This window comes from Equus asinus, chromosome 2, assembly GCF_041296235.1.
Source record: "Equus asinus isolate D_3611 breed Donkey chromosome 2, EquAss-T2T_v2, whole genome shotgun sequence".
Classification (NCBI taxonomy): domain Eukaryota; kingdom Metazoa; phylum Chordata; class Mammalia; order Perissodactyla; family Equidae; genus Equus; species Equus asinus.
The window spans coordinates 74670205-74686439 of NC_091791.1; the positions used below are offsets into that span (position 1 = coordinate 74670205).

At 47.6% G+C, this 16235-nt stretch overlaps 1 long non-coding RNA gene across 1 annotated transcript in view; it reads right to left on the reverse strand.

Moving 5' to 3' along the window:
- Positions 1 to 4438: 4438 nt before the first annotated feature.
- LOC106843697 (uncharacterized) overlaps positions 4439 to 16235 on the reverse strand; it is a 28124-nt gene continuing 16327 nt past the window's right edge. The window contains exons 4-6 of the long non-coding RNA XR_001401268.3: positions 11825 to 11860; positions 8192 to 9946; positions 4439 to 8113 (exon numbers count right to left, since the gene is read on the reverse strand). This is a non-coding gene — a long non-coding RNA (uncharacterized lncRNA). The remainder of the gene's footprint in view (positions 8114 to 8191; positions 9947 to 11824; positions 11861 to 16235) is intronic.

Consider the following 16235-nt stretch of genomic DNA (forward strand, 5'->3'; position numbering starts at 1 on the left):
AAGCTCCCTCTCGGAAGCAATAAGCCTCAGCCTCCTTAATGAAGAAAGAGTCACAGGGTGGAAAGGAAGTACCAAGAATAATGTTACTGCAAGATATTCCTCTGCTTCATAAGATCAACAGATGTAATGATTCATGTGTCTCAGAGGGTGTTCAGGGAATCAGAAAAAAGCTCAAAGAAATGAAATTAAGCAACCTTGGCACTACTTTGTCTCAACTTCTTTACTGTGAAATGACATTTGTCATTTCTGTCACTTTTCCTTATGGCCCTAGGAACTGCCTGATTGAACAGAAGAAAACAAGACCTCTTAGGATGCTACTGATCTTGCTCACATCTTTGAAGGGCCTGAAATGACCTTCTAAGGAGAGAGACAGATCAAAATGCAAACACAATGCATCACGTGGGACCCCTAGGAGAGGCCCCCATCAATGTGTGTGCAGACCATTTTTCACAGCCAGGGAGAAAAATGCTTTGTACTTTCATACAATATAAAAATAATACAATCACTCTGTCAAGTTTTGGTCTCCAAAGAACAAAATCTTGAGCATTTCCTCTAAGTCTAGACTCAGCAGAAACAACTTCATCCCTGGCTTTTTCAGGGTTGATGTCTGAGGACATAACACGTGTGGATGATAAGCATGTGAGAAGTTGATGCTTTTCCACCATGAAAAGGCAGAGGTAAACATGGTAATCTTGTGGGTTTTTTTTTTTAACATTAGCTGCTTGGATTTTTTATTGGCTGAGCTAGTTTTACTGAAGTCTGGTTTCCTTGCCCCTTTTTGCACGTTAACTTTTGTTTTCCCTTTTGAAATACTTTTTGCCTCTGAAACTTGCATTGACAGATATAATAAATTAATTTGATTTCACAGTTTGAAAAAGCCATATACACATGTCACTTTTTGTAGAGCCACACAGAACATCTAAGAGGCCCAGAGCCCTGGTGGCTGCTTTGTCACGGCTCCATTTCAGGGCTAGCACCCTCCTTCCCCATCAAACTGTCCTCAGGGTCCTTGTCCACTCAGGCCCACCGGACAGAGAGGGCCTCATCAGAAGCATGGAAACACCATGGGTCTGTGCCACTTGGCCTATGTGTATTCCTTTCAATCGACAGTTCTCAGCTTAATCTCCTTACAGGAGTGTCTAACCTTGAGACTGCAGGTGGGCAAGAAGTGTTGTTGTGGGTCCTGGAGGACTTTGGTGACTTTCAAACTAAGTCTTCATCACCTAGGGTCATTTGTAGGACATGCATGTATTTAGAAGAAAATTTGGGATTCATGGCCTGATCCCTGGGCCAGCCATAATGTATTTGAAGCCACCTCTGCACAGAAAATTCAGGGCTGTGGTCACTACAACTGTCTGTCTGATTTCCATCTGGGGTCCTGAAACCCCTGAGGCTGCCTTCACTAAAGGAAGCTGTACCAGGAGGCGTCTTAGCTCTGACGGGGAGCCCTCACGTCAATGTGTCTCTGGTTCAATGTCAAAGCCCTGAGGTTCCATGGGCAACTTCACACGTGCCCATGGTCATCTGGCAGTTGTCTTCGTTATGCCTGTATTACACCTTAATTGAAGAAGCAGTGGTGAGGGTTTGCTAGCAGAGCACCTGCCACGTCCATTGTTGAGCCTCAGTGAGAGAAGCTGAGTGCTGAATTCCCCACATATGGACCCGTCCACTGAGGAGAAAGGGTGACAGTTGTGCAAGACTTGGGAAGGTGTGGGCGCAGGTGCCTCTCCAGTGGAGTGCACTGCTGCGCACGTGGGCCGGGGCTGCTGGGTGGAGGGGTTTTGGTAGTCATCTGTGTTTTAAGTCTGTCGACACCCTTCTTTCTTCCTGGGGACTGGCCCTTGATGCTGCCCTGCACTATCAATCACATTGTTGTGCATGGGCTCCCTGCCACTCCCCCAGCAAAAAAACTGGGACTGGGCACGTGACCCAGGCTGACCTAAGCTGGGAACAGCAGTTGCTCCTGGATGAGCCCGTGAGCCAAACCGTCCAGTGAAGGTCCTTGCCCAGACTGGTCTATGGAGTTCAGCAAGGGGGACTCGCTTCTGCTGGGCCTGGGCATGCCCAACTAGGGGGGCTGTGCAGCAGTGGCCTCCCCGCCCCGGGAGGGCCCTAGGAGAGGGAGAGACATGGGGGTTTGAATTGCGTGTAAAGACCCAGCCATGCCTGAATTCATTCCTACTATTTGAGTCTACAAATTCCCTCCCACCTTTGTTTGTTTGGCTTGAGCTAGTTGGATTTGTGTTTCTGTCACTTTCAAGTAAAATAGTCCTGGCTTAGAGTCCCTTATATCGAGTCAGTTACCCTAGTGGTTAAAGACACAGATTTAGGGTCAGACTGCTTAATTTATGATCTTCGTTCCACCTCTCCAAATGCGAGACTCAGGGCAAGGCGCTAACGCTCCCACGTCTGTTTCCTTGGCTGTAAGACAGGCCAGCACCTCCCTAGGAGAGTCTGTTGGTCATGCCTAAGTGACAATGAGTAAGTTAAGCGTCCAACATCCCTTGATTACTGTGACTGAGTCCTTTTAAGGCCTCCAAACTGTTGGATGCTCCAAACAAAAGCTTTTGTTTGGAAAGAATGTTCTTATCTTTGAAGCAGCTTTAAGTGTTAACTGTATAAATCTGAAGGCCTCTACTTACTTACAGGGAAACTTATCCAGAGAAAAAGACCATTCCCATTTCTCCAGACAGCTCTTTAAGAAGGAAATCCTCCTCGTCCTAAACTTTCTGCTAAATTCCAAGGTAGAGTTATTTTAAATTAAGTGTGTGATAAATAAATCCTTAGTGAGGCGGGGACGGAACCATAGGACGTCACCCTCACGGTCCAGCCACAGCGCCTCTTTGCTGAGCTGCAGGACATGCGCTGTGGCGTCCATGATGGCTTCTTATACAATTACACTAGGCTTTCATTCACAGTGTGCAAATCCTTGTGGGAGGCTGCAGTGTTTTCTTTGTTTATTCATACACTATCTTGTTCCAGAAAGGATTTCTGATAGCTTATATAAGATTATAAAATAAAAACAAATAAGTGAAGAAATTGGAGAATAGAGAGTTGGAAAGCAAATTTAAGAGTGAGATGGGTTAGACAGGCAGGTATAAAGTGAACCATAAATTTAACTCTGAGCTTTCTGACAGCTTATGGAAAGAGGGAAATACAAGCAGGGGTACGATAACCATGTCTTTGTATTCTGAAGCTTGGATATCTTGGGACCATGATGGCCCTGTGAAGACAGCCCCAGCTAATTCCTAGAGATGGTAAACCACTCACCCTCAAGCATCTTTCACAAACAAACCAACCACTCCCAAACCCACACCCCAACCACCTCCTCCACGGGGCTCTCACACTCCAAGCCACCCTCCCCCTATTCACCCAGGGCCAGGTATCAGACAACTAGGGACAGCCCCTGTGCCCAGGGCCCACTGAGGTTATTCACACTTGCCAATCCCAAACCTACTTACCCTGTCTGCCTGCGCCTTTCCCACAGAAAGCACAGGAAAGGCGCGCGGCTGCATCCCCACCACCCCCCTGCCTCCTAACTGTGCTGGTGCTTCCCTGCAGGGCCTGTGGGATGGCCCCATTTCTCGGGATCTGTGAGTTTACAAAACTTCGTCCTTCATGACAGATCTTTCCATGTCTGTGTGTCTTACCATACCTGAGTAAAACCAACCCCTGGTACGTTCTACAACAGCGATTCCTGGCATCCAGTGAGGAAAACAAGCCAGTTGCTCAGAAGCACAATTATTCACAAAAGTGAGGCAGAGGTCATTCCTCCCATGACCCTCTTAAAGAAGATGTTGTGTCACAGAGTAAGCAAGGTCTTCCAGGGCAAATCCATGGTGGAATGGCTAGTCCTGGGCCAGGATGCTTTCCACGGCCAGTGACCGAAAGCTGAAGGAGGGTTAAACACCACGTTCGGAGGCAGCACGGCTCCACGAATCTACGGCTCCAGGGGAGCTTGGTTTCTTTGTGATTTTGGGGTTTTTCTGCCTCACCTCTGAGCACTTTCTGAGACTCAGTAGATCTGTTTATCTTAACGTTGTAGGAAAACATTTTGAAAAGTTAACTAATCATTTTTATTCTTGGTATTCCTTTCTAGCCCATGGCCCTGCTTTCCAACATTAGAGGACAAGTTCAGAGCCAAAAAATGGAGTCATATTCTTAGCCTTGACTCTAAATAAAATAGGTTTGTGAAAACCACAGCAGAGATAACGTCTTGAAAGCTAAGGATTTCAATTGGCAAAAGCCTGGCTTTTGGTGAGGATCAAAAGGCTAAGAAATAAAGAGCGAAGTGTATGCAGTTTACCTGTGAATTGATGCGGGGTCGGCAAGCCGAAGAGTCAAAAGAAAGATTTCTTGGACTCTCAAGGTCTGGCAGTAGTGCTCTTTTATTTAGAGAATAGTGTGGAATAGCATGGGGACAGGACCCATGGGCAGTAAAGAGCTGCTGCCCTGTGTTGAGGGTTAGGGCTAAATTTATGAGGCATGGGTACGTGACTTATTTTTACTGGAAAAAGAAAAAATGATGTAAAAAGTCATTAAATGGTTTCAGTGCAGATGGGGTCTGGTTATCGTGTGGTCGTATAACTTTAGATATGAACCTGGTCATACAGATGGGCATGTAGGGGAGGATGCCGTGGGCTTCTCTCCCTGGGGCAGCCCTAATCCACACCATAGAATCCATCGGGTCATATAGATCAGCATGTAGGCCAGGTCACCTTGGGCTTCTCTCTCTGGGGCAGCCTTGATCCACATCATGAACGACTGGTTGGAAGAATACTCGCCTAGCCCATTCTCTTCACCATCGAGTGAAGGGAGGAAAATTCTTTCTGGGCTGCAGGGAGGAGGGTAAGGTAGTAAGCAAGGCCACTGGTGCTGTGAGTCTCTGAGAAGGAACTCTGTGTCGGGCACACTCAGGCCAAATGAGCCACAAGAATGATAAGTTGGGGGACCCCTGAGCATCGGAGCCCTGCACTGGGGTGTGGCCCACACAGGCCAGAGCTTGGAGCAGCACCTAAGGGGGTCCTGGGTGGCCAAGGCTATGGTGCTCAAGATGGATCTTGGGAAGATGGATGGATGGATCAGGGAAATGGATAGATCAGGGAAAAGTCCTAAGACCCCAGGAGATCTTAAAACTGCTGAGAGGGTGGGGGGTGGGGGGTGCCTGGAAGAGCCTCATGGTTTTGGTGAGGAGGACATAGCTACTCGTAGAGTGGTGGACCTGGTGTCCAGGGCCATGGAAAAGCCGTGGAGGGTGCAGAGGCATGGCAATGAGGACCGCACAGAGGGGCCACGTGGGCAGAGATGGACTGAGGCCCATACTTCCTCCCCACAAGTGTGGCACTCCCGAGTCCCCCAGAGCCTTGATGCACCCCCAGGGCAGAGCAGGGAGAAACATCCGAACTTAAGTCCTGAAATGACTTCATAGTCATTAACAGAGTTTATTTGGAAACAACAAGATTATTTCTGCTCTTGGGAGAAGATATGGGCTCAAGACAAAAGCAAAACATGATTATAGAAAAATACTTTGGAAGAAAGTAGTCAAAATGTGCAAACTTCCAATTACAAGAAAATTAAGTACTGGGGATGCAATCAATGTACAACATGATGTTAACAGAGGTAACGCTGCTGCATGGTATGTTTGAAAGTCGTTAAGAGAGAAGATCTTCAGAGACCCCATCACAAGGAGAAAGACGTTGTTTTCTTTTTTTTTGGTATCTATATGAGATGGTGGTCGTTAATTAAACCTGTGGTAATCATTTCACAATACATGTAAGTCAGATCATTATGCTGTACACGTTCCAGTTATACAGTGTTGTATGTCAATTATAGCTCAATAAAACCGCAAAAATATAAAATAAGATAAATAAAAATTTTAAAAAAGAAAAACGTTGTTTCCTTTTTGCCTGGCTCAGCTCACGGGCTGTGGGGAGCTCGGTGTGAGGCATTTTGGTATTTAGTGGAGAAACAGTTGTTTCACTCCAGCTTATACCTAGTTATTGATTATTAGCTCTAGGCAGGATAGAGCATGAGTCTCAAACTCTCTTTTATCTTTACAGGAAAGTATTTTGTCTATATTTCCTCATTTTTATTATTTTTCAATAATAAACATTACTGCTGTGGCATTTATTCATTCAGCAAACAGTACTGAGGACTTCTTGGCACCCAGAGGCATGGATTAGGGTCATTTGTGAGTAAAAGACACAAAATATCAGTGACTTACACAAGATAGAAATATATTTCTCTTTCTCATAAAAGTCTGAGGACAGACAATTCAGGACTGGCATTGTGGCTCTACTCTGCAAAGTCCTCAGACACCCAGGACTATCTATCTTGCTGTGCATGGCCTCAAGTCACACAATCACTTCCTGGTCCAATATGGCTGCTCAGGTCCAGTCATCACACATGCATATTCCAGCTAGCAGGAAGGAGGAAGACAAAGGACATGACTAGCTGTCTTTTATGGAAAGCTCCTGGAAGCTTTCATGTGATACTGCTATTAACATATCATTGGTCCAAACTTGGTCAAAATATGTTGCTTCAAGGGTGACTCAGAAAAGTAATTTTTATACTGAGTGGCCCTGTGCTCAACTAAAAAGTGGGAGCTCTATAGAGATATAAAAAAGGAGAATGGTTTGGGGGGCTAACTAGCAATCTCTGACAAACACAGTACTTTAGGGATGTTTTATTTATGTCAATTTAATTCAATAGACATTTATTGGGCATCAGTGTGTGCCAGGCATTGGCAAGATGAGGTTTGGGGGCGCCCTCCTCACAGCCTTCATCCCATCATGCCGCTCTCCCTCTGAAGAGGCCACCACTTCCTCATCTCCTGATCTGACTTGGTTTTGCAGACAGATTTCTTTAAAAAATATCTCCCTTTAGCGATGTTGCCTGAGGCTGAACTCTGAGGGTAAACAATTCTGTTTTACCTACCTGATACTTTGATTCATTATGAGGAATCACCTAGCTCCAATTACCTCTAGGCCTTGAGTGTGAATCATCAATCAATATTCAATTTCTCAGACTCAGCATCACAGACTCTTCAAGCTGGAATGGTCCCAGAGAGCACTGAGACCAACGCCTCATTGTGCACAAGTGGAGACTTAAACCCCCAGTGGGGTGCAGAGGCTTGTCAGCACTCCCGGGTGTCTGGGGTTGGCGGCCCTCCCCAGACCCCTCTGCCTCCCTCCACCATGGGAATGCCAGCACCCTGGCAGAGGTCTGTTACACATCACCAGGCAATGCCCAGGGAGGTTGTGACTGATGCTTCATCCTGTTGCTTAGTCCCTACGTGACTCGTCCCAATTCTGCAGACACACATTTCTGAGCCCTGCTTGAGGTGAAACTCAGGCTTGGATTTGTGTTGTCTTGCTCCCTGTGCCTCTCCCCTTCCTCCTCTCAGCTTCTCCTCTTTCCTCCCTACCCCATTCTCACTCCTCCAGCACTTGCCCACCTTTTTACCTGTCGCTGGGTGTAGGGAAAGGGGGCAGGTCTCCCGTGCACTTGGGCAGTCAGCGTGTCCTGGGTGGGCCAGGTGCATATAATCTTTCACCCTGATAGTGAACTTCTGAAGAGATACATGATTGGGTGGGTGAGTGAAGAGTTCAGATTATTCCTCTACTATGCCACTCTTACCTCTATGCAATGACCTGTCTTGAGGGAGGGAATGGCTGAAGTTACAACCCGGGGGCTGGGGATTGGCTGGGCCCTGGCACACATGAGGAGGCTGTCAGAGGTACTCTTGGCCTCTCCACCTGCGCCCTTCCAGAAGGCAGGGTGCCAACCCCTGGTCACAGCCTCCAGCCTTCATGGAATCATGTGGAGCCCCATGCCGGGCAGAGGGTGGACCCTGCTGGGATCTGGAGGGGCCAGGCCCTCCTGAGAGGGTCCTCTCCTCCAGCTCCTGCAGCCCCTGTGCCCAGCCGCCGCCTGCCATGGGCCTCGCTGCCTCCAGTGTCCCAAGGTCCTGGGTGGTGTCCTCCAGCGGGGCCCACTCTGGGAAGCAGGCTGCAGAAGCGTGGCCTTTCCAGGTCCAGGGCACTCGGCAACCATCTACCCTCCTGTCCTGAATCTCTGGGCGTTGCAGCTGGGTGGCAAGAGTTTACTCCTCCTGTGTATGAGTAACTGAGATGTGTAAACAAGGTAGCGGAAAAAGTACAGAAAGAAAAAGAATCTGGGACCATCTTACCTCGATGGATACAAAATGAGCTCCCTTCTGGCCCACCCTTGGGGAAAGTGAAGATCAGATGTCTCTTGATCCGGGAATCATCTGAGTCAAGGTCCCAATCGGCACATGGCAGGGGGGTGGTCAGGGCCGTCAACACCCTGGTTTTGAACCATCCTTTAATGCACTGAGGTGGGTTATGTTAAGTATCAGGGAAGGATTGTGTCCATTCTGATCCACAATGAGAGTGGAAGCTTTGCCCGATATGATAGAAGATCTTGTTTTTCACATGCTTTGTTGCTCTGCGTGTGTGTCTCCAGCGCATTTCAGAATTCCTCACAGAGAGAAGCAAATATTCAATCCTGAAAAAGAAAGGTGCTTCCCAGAAGTTCTGATGTCATTGCATCTGAAGTTAGTGCTGTCCTTATGACGTGAAGAAAAAGAATGGTTATTATTTGTGTTAGATACAGACTGGTGGGTGGCCTATTTCTTTGCAAGTCATCCCAAATGGAAGGGCTAACTGCTTCTCTGTCAAGCTATTTTCCTTGAATTCATTTCCAAAAACTTGCTCCTAGAGTTCCCCATCAGAAAAAGAACACACCATATTATTTCATAGAAGGGCAAGCATGGACCGAGAATTCCTGGTCCCCTAAACCTTGTCTACCACACTCTTCCCCGTCCCTGGCCACGTGCCTGCCAGGGTGGTGCACGGTGGTCCATGCTCACCATCACAGGAAGGCTGGGGCAGGGGAGGGCATTCTCCCTTCCAGACCCCATGCTCACTTACAGGTCTCTGATAGGGCGCAGATGAAAGAGGGAGGAATTGTGGTCCGAGACCCCCCCTCCCCAACACACAGGTCCCAATCTAGTGCATTTTGGGTGTGGCTATGAGTGACATCATAACTATGTTTACAAAAGTGGCCCCTGGTCACCAACAGACAGAGCCCAGGGAGGCCCTTGAGATGGGGGTCCATTTGGCCACCCGTGAGATCTGCCCTTAAGGCCACACACACACGGCCTCCGCGGGACCCACTGAAGCCTGTTCTCCCACTTTTTCTTCTTCTGTCCTCACTTCCTATAAGAGACTCCATGTTTAAGGTGTGGGGAGGGAGGTGGAGAGGAGGAATTAGACTTGGTTAGTGATTCTTCATTTTAGTCTGAGAAATAAACGGGGATTTATTTCAGTTCATCCTATCCTGCCTTCAGGCTTCACAAGAACTGGCCCTCTTATTGCCACAAGTGGAAGAGATGTTATTTGCCAGAAGCTCTCTTAGGGAAAGCACAGTTATGCATGTGGAAACACATGTCCATAAGCTGCTTGGCCCAAGAGTGAAATCCCAAGGGCACAATCAACTGCAGAAGCGGATTTCAAAACTGATATAAGACCACAGGTACTTGTTTTGCTGCTGGTCTATGGACCACAGTTTGAGTGGAGACTCTCTGGACCCCAATTCAAACCACTCAAGTGAGTAAGGGCAGTGTCTCCCAAAGTGTGGTCCTCAGGCCATCTGCATCAGAGTCCCTTGAGGTGCTTGTGAAAATGCAGATCCCTGGGCTCCAACCCAGTCAGAATCTAGGGCAGGACACCTGGCATCTGCAGTTAAATAAAGTCCCAGATGACACTCGTGCAGACGGACATTGGTGAGCAGCTGTTCCAGGAACAGAAATGCTTGCAGCCCACCCCAGGAAAAGTCTAGGTTGCGATGGCTTGTGGGCTTGTGCTGCTGCTGTGTGCATGGTCTCCTCCTTCTGTGCCCCCAGGTTTTGGCCTTCCGACTCCTGGAAATAGGAGATTTGTATCATGGAATGGCTACAATAATTAGCACTTCAGATCTTGGCATGAGGAAGTCCTAGAGGGAACTCCACCTAAAGGAAAAATACTCAGGAGGGCATTGGAAGGGGCAGGTGGTGAAGGACCCTCGCTCTTTGTTTCACGGAGCCTCCCTTGCACCTCCAGCTCTCGGCACAGAGCCCTCACCTGAGGGAGCCACAAGGCCGGGAGGCTGGGGAACCATGCAAAGCTGGACTGGCAGGAACCTGGACGCCCCACAGGAGCAGCCTCAGGCAGCAGCAGCGCCCTCTGTGGTGAGTCAGCAGGGCCTCCCAGCAGATCCACTGTCACGCGTGGCAGAGAAATGCGACTTAGCACAGCACACGCTGCTTCTGGCCTACTCGCCAGTGGAGCGTACAGTGGATCCTATGCCTGAAAAAGGCAGGTGACAAATCACGTACAGATCTAATCACATGAGCAGATGGTGTGGTCCCCTTGACATTCACACCTGGTGGCTGCTGAAGCCCTAGAAAGGGAGTGTAATTAGAAAATAAACCACCCTTGCTTCATATATTCATTTCTCTTGCCAAGTGAGAAATTTCACCTTTAAGCAATGATTTTATCTTCCATGAAGGCTGTCTGCCTGCTCAGTGTGAGCTGCAGATGGTTTCCAACTTCATTTTCATGTGGACAATAATACGGACCCTAATGTCACCCATACCTCCATTAGCAGCTATGATGTCCTTCATGTGCGAAGGGACTTGGACTTTGCAAAGCCCTTTTCTATGGTGCCAAATCTACAGAGTCATGGAACCGCCCCCTCCCTCTTCCTCTCTTCCTTCCTCCCACGAACAAGCAGTGTGTGGAGTGGGCGTTACAGAGAAAAGAGATAGCTCCTGCTACCAGGGAGGTCACAGAGCATTGGCAGAGACAGACAGACAGACAAGCAGTTGGAATCACTGTGATGAGTGAAACAAGAGTGTGACGGGGGCGGACCCTGTGGCCAAGTGTTTAAGTTCGCGAGCTCTGCTTTGGCTACCTGGGGTTCGCTGGTTTGGATCCTGGGCGTGGTCCTACACACTGCTCATCAAGCCATGCTGTGGCAGCTTCCCACATAGAAGAATTAGAATGACCTACAACCAGGATATACAACTATGTCCTGGGGCTTTGGGGAGGAAAAACAAGAGGAAGATTGGCAACAGATGTTAGCTCAGGGCCAATCAAAAAAAAAAAAGAAAATGTGAGGATGAGCCTGGCGATGCAGACGGAGGGAGGCTTCTGGAAGTGGCAGCGCCTAGAGCAAGCCCTGAAGTTGAGCAGGAGTTTCACAGCAACATCTACTGAGGCGAGGTCTTTCCCACTCAGGGAACTGCAGGCACACGGCTTTGCTGGTACTAGGATGAGCATGGGCCGCGGGAGATGAGGATAGAAAGGCAGGCGGGGGCCAGATTGGGAAAGGCTTTCTAAGCCCTGCCAAGGGGTTTGACCCCCTCTCCCCTGCTCCCTGGCAGGAGCCCCCTGTAAGGTCTTAAGCAGAGGAGGCTTTAGTAGGATCCCTGAGGCAGCCGTGAGGAGGAGGGGCTGGAGGAGGCATGGGGAGGGCAGGCCATGCACAGCTGCCCGCCTGGGAGGAAAGGCCTTGTGGATGAACTGGCTCTGTGCTTGAACTAGTAGAGAGACTTTTGCAAACTTAAGTGCCCATCGTGGGTCTGTTCTCCCAAAGCTCTTCAAGCTCCACTTGATGAAAGATCTCGGTGCCCTGGATAGATCTAGTCAACGGAGACAGAGAGGCTGTCGGTCCAGCACGTGCCTGAGCTGGAGGTGGAAGACTGATGAAAGCCAGCCATCACACTCATTTTCAAACAATGGATGGGGAAAATACTCACCAAAATCAGAGAGAGAAATGGTTAACATATTCATACCTAAAGAAAACAGAATAGTGACCTTAAAAAAAAAGTAGAAAAGCAGGCAAGAAAGTATAAACAAATAATAATTTAAGATAAATAATGTATAAAAGCACAAAGAACATAAAATAAATACACAAACCAACACACCTGAAAAATATTTAACACTGTTAATGATCAAAGTAATGACCGTTTAAGCAATGAGAGTTGCCACTTTTCAGGTATCAAATTGGCAATATTTAAGAGTCAAACACACCTTAGTGCTGAGAACGCTGGTGAGGTGGGCTCCCCAACCCTGCTGGGGGCATGGAAATGGGAAACTTTTCTAAAAGTAATTTGAAAATTAAAACCAAAAGCCATAAAATATGTCTCGTTCTCTAATTTTCCTTTCAGGAATCTATCTTAAGAAAATAATACACGAGGCAGCAGGATGTATACACCAGAACATGCTGGGCTATTTCTGCTATGTCTCGCTTGGAAGCGACGAGTCATGGAACGAAGCTAGCCCCCTTTGACAAGCTGCGGCTCGTGGTGTGAGGTGGCCTGCCGAGCGACCGCTAGAAGTATGTACGCAAAGATTCTGAAAATCCTGGGGAACATGAACATGATACAGTATCACATAAAAAAGCAGATGAGTAAACCGTAAAATTGACATGGTCCCAGTTTCATTTTTTAAAATGAGTATGCACTTAAATAAATGCTGGAGGGCTGTGCATCCAAACGGGGAGGTTGTGAATATTTCCTTTTAATGTAATTTCTCTGTTTCCCTGTATTTTGCCAGTTTTCTACAATGAATACTACTTTTATAATAATTCTTTTTAAAAAGTTAGCCTAAAAAGCATGCTTGGCCCACGCAAGTGACTCTGTTCCTGAAGGTGCTGCCCACAGCTGTGGTTGGGGCAGATGGAATGGCAGGAGGCCCTTTGTCGGCCAGGTGCTGGGAACACCCTGTGTCACTGTCTCATCTGTGCCTGCAGAGGGCCTGGCTAGAGGTAGCCCCACCAGGGTCACCTCGGGGTGGGGGAGAGACTGCCCTTCTCCAGGAGAGGAAGGTAGGGGCTCAGGTGCAGTTGGGCAGCACGTGAAAGGACCTCTGAGGCCCTCTTGCCTCCCTGTCTCCCTGTACTGTCCTACCGCATCCTCTGGCCATGGGACGTTTGAGACGCCGCCTGGCTGAAGAGCACCCTCCAGGCTGTATGGGTGTACCCCATTTGCCCCAGTGGGCTGATCTCAACCTCTAATCACAGAGAATAGGGAGCTGATTGTACTAGTTCATGCTAAGACACAAGAAATTAACAGACTGACTTTACCTGCCAGGGATCTTTATGTTTTAAAGTTGAGCGTTTGAAAAAAAACCCGACACACACACAAAGTCATCTGTATGGAAGCAGTTTGGGCTTTGGGACAGGCCAAAGGGGAGTGCAGGCCATGGGCTACCAGCGTACGCCTGGAGGGAAGCACTTCTCCACCTGTGCACCTTGCAGAGGGAGGATCAGCTGATGTCAGCCTGGCCGTATACATGTCTGAAGGTGTAGGGGCTGGTTCTGAGACCTGTCTCAGTGACCCTGGGTGCCGTCGGGGTCAGCCCTGGGCCTCTCTGAGTCGCTGACTCCTTCTAGGGTGCAACTTGGTTTAGGGGTTTAGGTCAGTGTTTATGAAGTGCTTGCCAAGTGCAGGCACTGTCCTGGGCACTGGGCAAACCTGCAGGGCGGGCGTCTTTCTGTTCTGCTCACTGCCATACTCCCAGTGCCTGGAGAGTGTTTGCGTCAGCGCTGGGTTCCACGGGCCTGAAGCTTATATGATTTAGGAGGGCCGCTTTTTAGGAAAAGCATAAAAAATTTTTAAAAAACTGGTTCCAAATAAGTTATTTATTTAGAATGAGAAAACATAATAAATTACAAGATTTACAAAGCCTGCAAATATCACAAGATATAGGTTATAAGTTTACAGGGTAAGGATTTTTGTAGTTAGAATCAATTCTGCTGGCCACTCTTCAAATAAATTCCCCAATCAAGTCCACTCCTGTTTCTTCCAAGAATCTGGGTCTGGACCTTCAGGCCGTGTCACTGAGATTCAGACCTCCCAGCTGAGGCGCCTGGAGGCACCTGCCTTACTTTCTTATATTCTTTTCAGCCTCTCGGTCCTTTACACATCCCCCAAGACTTAGTTCTCCAACCTCTAAGAAATTTTCCGGTCAACCGCTGACCACTTTGTCATCAAATCCCAAGTCTAACTCTAAAGGAAGTCCGTCTGAAAATGCTTGCTTCTGCAGTGGGCTTGGTTTGATGCTTTCACTTCATGCAAAGCAACCGCTGGAGAAGAACTTTAAAAATTCCCCCTTTCTCATCCCAGCCGTGCCCTTTATGCCCAGGGGCCCCGAGCCCTTCCAGAGATGTTTGACACATGATGATGCCTGCCTTGGCAAGCGGATTAGACAGAACTCAAAGTTTTGGGAAGAGTCTGAATCTGGCCATGATAGCATTTTCCTTCTAAAGGACGGTTGCCTGCTGCCCAGGGAACCATGGCCCCACTGGAAAGTTGAGTCCCTGAGGACCCCCGCTGGAAGGTTTGGAAATGTCTGGACCTGTAACATTCACTGGGGTTGCAGCAGGCTCCAGCACTCAGTTTTCTTTGTCAATTTATGCCCCAGAGAGATTCTCACATGTTCTAAGAGAAATGAGAGTTTCTCTTTGCCTCGCCAGCCTCTGCATTGTCCTTTTAGGCAACAGCATAATCCAGGACAGAGCAGGATGCTTTAACTGAGTGTCAGACTCCAGACCCAGATCATCTACAACTGGGCATTCTGAAGATGCTGCTGGATATAACTGAAACCTTATTTTGGTGATTGTTAAGGAATCACAGAGAATGGTAGAAATATCAGAAAAATTGGAATTAGGCAGGCATTTCATTTTTTTTAAAAAAGAAAAATGTAGTAGATCTTAAAAAATTTTAGGTCTGCTTGACATTGCTTCCCAGAATACTCCTGGAATTGATGGTTGAATATATGATTTGTAACCGTAGGAAAAGGATTCAGAGATCAGCAGGACTCTGCGCTAGTTTGGCAGGGGCAGGTCATGCCACACCCACACCGCTCCTTGTTCAATTGTGGTACTCGGTTAACAGCTCAGTGGAATTCTGTAGAGAGTCCTTTTTTTTTTTTTAATTTCATAAGGCATCTGACATAAAATCCTATGTATGAAATAGAGAAATAGGGGTCAGGCAGTAGTTCAATTGGACAGAAGAAAGATGAGTTGATTGAAGAATTATATTAAAAACCGGACTGATATCATAGAGGAGAGTTGAGCATTCTGTTCTTGCTTTTCACTGCTCAGAAAGGGACAATGTGCCTGCCCAGTCTCTAGATACTGCAAAACTGGTAGGGAACGCTGGTGTGTAGGTGACCAAACTCAACATATAAGCTTGACAGCCTGGAATGGTGGGCTCAGATCAATGAGTAAAATGCCAACTGGGATGAATGTCAGGTTTGGATTTAGATTTTTAAATATGGGAGAAACATCTTGGCAGTTCATATGAAAAATAATTGGGCAATTAAATAGAGCACAGTGTGATGTGATTTACAAATATACACAGTCCTGCACCGCCTTCCTGGAGCGCCCATATCGGGATCAGTCTAGGCCATCAGACATGAAAATTAGTTTTCACCTAGTTTCTCTTAAGCCACATCTCAGTTCGATTGTGGGATCTGCATTGTAAGATGCAGAAACAGTGACAAACCAGAGAACATTGAGGGAGGCGCCTGGAAGCATGTCATACAAAGAAGTGAAGGAAACTTTTTAATGTTTTAAACATGTACGTTTTTAGTCTTTTACTGTTAAAAAACCCCAAAGAAATGCACATTTTAAAAGTTGGAAAAAACTAAGGAGCAGTGGAGGAAAAAACCACCTATATTGCCCTGAAGGAGCAGTCATTTTTAACCATGAGAAGGTGAGGCTGGGGGAGAGAGGAGTACGCTTGGTTAGGGCTCAGGAGTACGGACTGGGCCTCTGAGGAGCGGTTTCCTTATCCCCAAAATGAAGGGCTTGACCAGAGACCCTTCAGGCCATGCCACTGTTACGAGCAGCCTCCTGATAGGGCTGACTGTGTCCAAATGGCTCAAAGGCTGTCAGGTGACCACAGGGAGCAGATTGATCACCGCTGTCCCAGGTTCCAGAAGATAAAACCAGAATCAGTGCATGGAGTGACAGCTAAATAAACTAAGAAAACTTTACTAAGAAAAGCTTACTAATAATTAGAACTACCCAAAACTAGAGAGGACTACTTGTCAAGCACAGAGTAGCCTGCTGTGGGGTAAACTGATGTCTGTCAGTCTTAGCTTGGCCAGCAGCAGAGATCTCTACATTTTCCTCTAAGTTCCACAAGCCCCAGCCCCGAC